This window comes from Haliotis rubra, unplaced genomic scaffold (assembly GCF_003918875.1).
Source record: "Haliotis rubra isolate DU_JTF1 unplaced genomic scaffold, ASM391887v1 Scf313, whole genome shotgun sequence".
NCBI lineage: Eukaryota > Metazoa > Mollusca > Gastropoda > Lepetellida > Haliotidae > Haliotis > Haliotis rubra.
The window spans coordinates 1-4,600 of record NW_025766984.1 but is presented as its reverse complement, the minus strand read 5'-3'; the positions used below and the strand labels follow the sequence as shown (position 1 = coordinate 4,600).

General features: G+C 37.3%; 1 long non-coding RNA gene across 1 annotated transcript; it reads left to right on the top strand.

Annotated features, from left to right (window-relative positions):
- The first annotated feature begins 446 nt into the window (after positions 1-446).
- On the top strand, positions 447-897 carry LOC124283346. The gene is made up of 2 exons (XR_006900328.1): positions 447-565; positions 787-897. It is a non-coding gene; the product is annotated as an uncharacterized LOC124283346 (long non-coding RNA).
- Positions 898-4,600: the final 3,703 nt, after the last annotated feature.

Below are 4,600 nucleotides of genomic sequence, written 5' to 3'. Positions count from 1 at the left end.
TTATATCTCATATGTGATGAATGATGATAGAGGTTATAATATGATGTATGTTGTTTATGTTTATACTTCTCATGTGATGAATGATTCACTTCATGCCAGACTGTTTGTATGATTCAGGTCACACCAGGACATACGTTGTTTATACATCTCGTGTGTGATGAATGATGGTGTAAGATATACCAGGATATATGTTGTTTATACATCTCATGTGTGATAAATGATGATTCAGGTCATACCAGGATATATGTTGTTTATACATCTTTTGTGTGATGAATGATGATTCAGGTCATACCAGGATATATGTTGTTTATACACCTCATGTGTGATGAATGATGTTGTAAGTCATACCAGGATATATGTTGTTTATACCTCTCGTGTGTGATAAATGATGGTGTAAGTCATTCCAGGACATATGTTGTTTATACACCTCATGTGTGCTGAATGATGATTCAGGTCATACCAGGATATATGTTGTTTATACATCTCATGTGTGATGAATGATGGTGTAAGTCATAGCAGGATATATGTTGTTTATACATCTCATGTGTGATGAATGATGATTCAGGTCATACCAGGATATATGTTGTTTATACACCTCATGTGTGATGAATGATGATTCAGGTCATACCAGGACATATGTTGTTTATACATCTCATGTGTGATGAATGATGATTCAGGTCATACCAGGATATATGTTGTTTATACACCTCATGTGTGATGAATGATGATTCAGGTCATACCAGGACATATGTTGTTTATACATCTCATGTGTGAATGATGATTCAGGTCATACCAGGACATATGTTGTTTATACATCTCAAGTGTGATGAATGATGATTCAGGTCATACCAGGATACCGTACAATCAGAAATTATTGAGAATTTAAAGATTGTAATTATTTTTTTTTAAATTCACTCATTACTCAATGATTAATTTGAATACTAGCAGAACATAACTCCAGATTCAAAGACAGGTGAACAGTTAGTACTTTGTCAAGTCACCATGGGCAGCAATGCAGGCTTCAATGTATGGGCATACTACTGATCAAAGAAGTTAGAAAGTCGTGGGCCCATGCTGTCCCAATATCGGATCACCTCTTCTTTCATTTCAGCAATATTTGTCCGATTTTTCGTGTTGACACTTTCCTTCATAAGTCCCCAAACATTTTCTATTGGATTTAGGTCAGGGCTATAGCTTGGCCAATCTAATAATGTCATATTTTGGGTCCGAAACCAGGCCTGTGAATGCTTTGAACGATGTTTTTGGTCGTTGTCCTGCTGGAAAATCAAAAAATTTCCATAGAACACGTGAGCAGATGGAAGTAAATGTCCCTCAAGAATATCTGTGTACCGCTCACTGTTCATATTCCTTTCAAATACACAGAGGGGCGTTTCCCCTAACAGATATGCCACCCCACTCGTCAAATTTCGGACTGTACTTTGGGCGCTGATACAAAGGTTTTTCAGTTTGTTTGGTCCAGAATTTCAGTGTCTTTGAGTGTCATGAAGGTGTCATAATCAATTGAAGGCAAAGTCCATATCAGACGAACTTCATGACACATGGTTTTACATGATACATTGCTTGCCATGACAGATTAACTTTAGTAATATCAAAGAACCATGTTTAAATTCTTTTGAGGGGGATATAGTAATAATGGTAATCAGTTTGTTTATGTATTGTAATCCAACAATAAACCAGAATATTTGTGATAGTGTGTTTCATTTTGGGGGGTATAGATCTGTATATGTCATACTTGATCACTGAAAAGCTTACAGTGACAGGAATACAGTTTCTCAGAAATTATTGAGAAAATCTTTGTTTCCTAATACTGATAATAGAATTTTAAAATAAGTGTTACATTATGTAGTAAGGTACTCAAGGTAGGCAACTCTTGTGTTCTTAAGAATTAACCTTACTACATCAAGAGTTATCTACCTGGTAGAGTAGACGGCTTCCTTTGTTGACATGTCAGATTCATTACTATGGATCGCTGGTGACTTGGTCAAATTGTGAGTAGGGGAAACTTGAAAAGGGTTGAGAATATCAGAAATGAGGTGATTAATAGAGGAAGCCCTCAGGTATGTAATAAAACCCTTAAACAAGAATTACAAAGACTTAACTAGGTAAAAAAGTGAGGAATTCTCTCACCATTGTACGACCAAAAACACACTGCTGGCTACAAAAAACAGTGGTTGTCAGACGAAAATGTTCAAGTTTTAGACTGGCCCAGCTACAACCCAGATCTTAACCCTATTGAGAATGTGTGGGGACTAATGAAGGACAGAATAAACCAAAACATGACTTAGAAATATTGAGGATATGAAGAAGGAAGTGGTTGAATATTGGGATACGCTGTCACACGATTTCCAGTCTAGGTAAACTTAAGCTCTGTATTTTTCGTTACATTGCTATGCTGGAGTCTAACAAACCCCAGTAGAAATGTAATTTCTGGGAATACTATACATAATGATGTTTTCCCTTCAGTTATCAGTATTTCTGGTGTGTCATGGTGACATGTAAATAGTCATGATCCAACAGTCCAGTTACTGATGTCATGAGCATTGTTGATATTCTGTGCACAAAGTGGTAAAATTACCCCAAAAATGACCATACCAGCTACCTTGACTTTCAATGGAGATTTTTCAAAGCAATATTTCAGTGCAACACCCCAAAGATGGTATGCACCATATCTTATCATACTAGTGGACACTGCTTAAGTTCCTGTGAACATCATGCATTTCTTAGTGGATGTCCGTCAGTGTGAATATTTACAGGTATTTCACGAAACAGGAGGATTGCCTCCCTTTCATACAACACATAAGATACTATGAAATTAATGCGAAACATGTAGGTGCTCCTTGCTCACATTGATGAGTGGCACTCTTGGGTCTGGACATTGGTGTATTGCATGCCATCTTCTTTGCTCAAGGATGAAAACAATGGCACATGGAACAAAACTTACAATAAACAATGTTATTAAGCTCAAGATCTGTTTGTAAGTTAGATCACATCTCAAGCAAGTTAGTTTGTGAAGGTAGCAGATGACATACTTGCTAATGTGTTGTATATTTCAGTTCATAGGCAGGGCTGCTCACAGTAATTTCATACTTGCAATAATTTGGCGTATTATTATGTTTCTGTATTTACAGTAGATATCAGTTGTCATATGGCGGTGAACTGCTAAGTGTGGCGTTCAGCAATAAACATTTTAGTGGCGAGTGATATCGGTAGAGCAGAAGATGCTTTTCATTTTCGCAAACACTTGGTCTCATAACTGATTACCAATGATCCATTCCTGTTATTTTAATCACTATTTTGTATTTTAGGTGCCATAGAATCTGAAGGAAACAGATTATTTTCTGGTGTTGAGATTGTATATATAAATGCAAATAATATGACCATTAATTCACACCACTTAAAGCTATCAGCAGTAAATGGCATTTCAGTAACAGATTTGATTACGGTTCACAGTGACCTTGACCATTACATAGTTCATATCCACATTAAGCAGCTCAAGTATAAAATTTATTGCCATTCCGTAATTTGTGTAAGGTAAATAAAACATGTTGTAGAAAGTTATGACCATGGCGGTGCCCATCACCCTTGATATGATATATGAGATATAAAATTAACATATCCCTATTTACACAGGGCTGCCATATTATGGTGAAGAAGTAGTGGTGTGTGTGTGTCGTAGTTGGTACTTACACTCTTTTAATCAAGTGTAAATTGAACTTATGAACTGAAAAAGAAATTGTCAGGTTATTTACTTAAAACAACTTCGTACGTGTTCTGGGCCTTCTTTCCCAGGTGTGTGACTGAGCACAAGTGTATAAAACCTGTAACAGCACAGACGAGTGAGGTGGAATAACTCCTCGACTGACAAAGCACACCTGTATTGTCCTGCTATGGCATGGGGGTGTACGGGATGGAAGATTGGGATAGACATTGTACAAAAAGAGACTGGCAATTCCCATGTCTAACCGGGTGTAAATGTGCCCTTGACACACATATACAAAACACTACACATGTAGAGGGTGTTGCGCAATATTGAAGTGAGGGGAATTCTTGTGATCGTGACTTGCCGACAGTCATACCCACGCAGAGCTGATCAGCCATGACTCGGGGGACAAAATATATCCATGGAGTCATGACTCGGTATAATGAATAATCATTTCCATATAAACAAGGGTATACCCTTTCACAACTGGGGCCTAGTTAGACAGGGTAATGACCATTAAAGCGAGGCATGGGTCACGACCACTGCAGGAATAGGGCCCCATGCTTGTGTTTCGCAAGAACTGCTCAAAATGTTTGGGGATTTTATGTAGTTAACAGTACAGATATTATGATCAGCTTACCTAAGGGCATCAGTGATCTCTGTATATTACAACAGTCATGGTGTAAATGAGTAATATGTTATTTTAAAACTGGTTTCCAGGTTCTGCCTAACCGAAAAATTGTAAAATTAAAATAATCCAGGAAAGCAAGTAACATTCAGAATATGAGGGCTTGTGTATCGTGTATGAATCCAGGACATCATTACCGGAGTATCAGAAGTAGACGTTCAGAAGTTCACCTTAGTTGACTTCATTTGGAA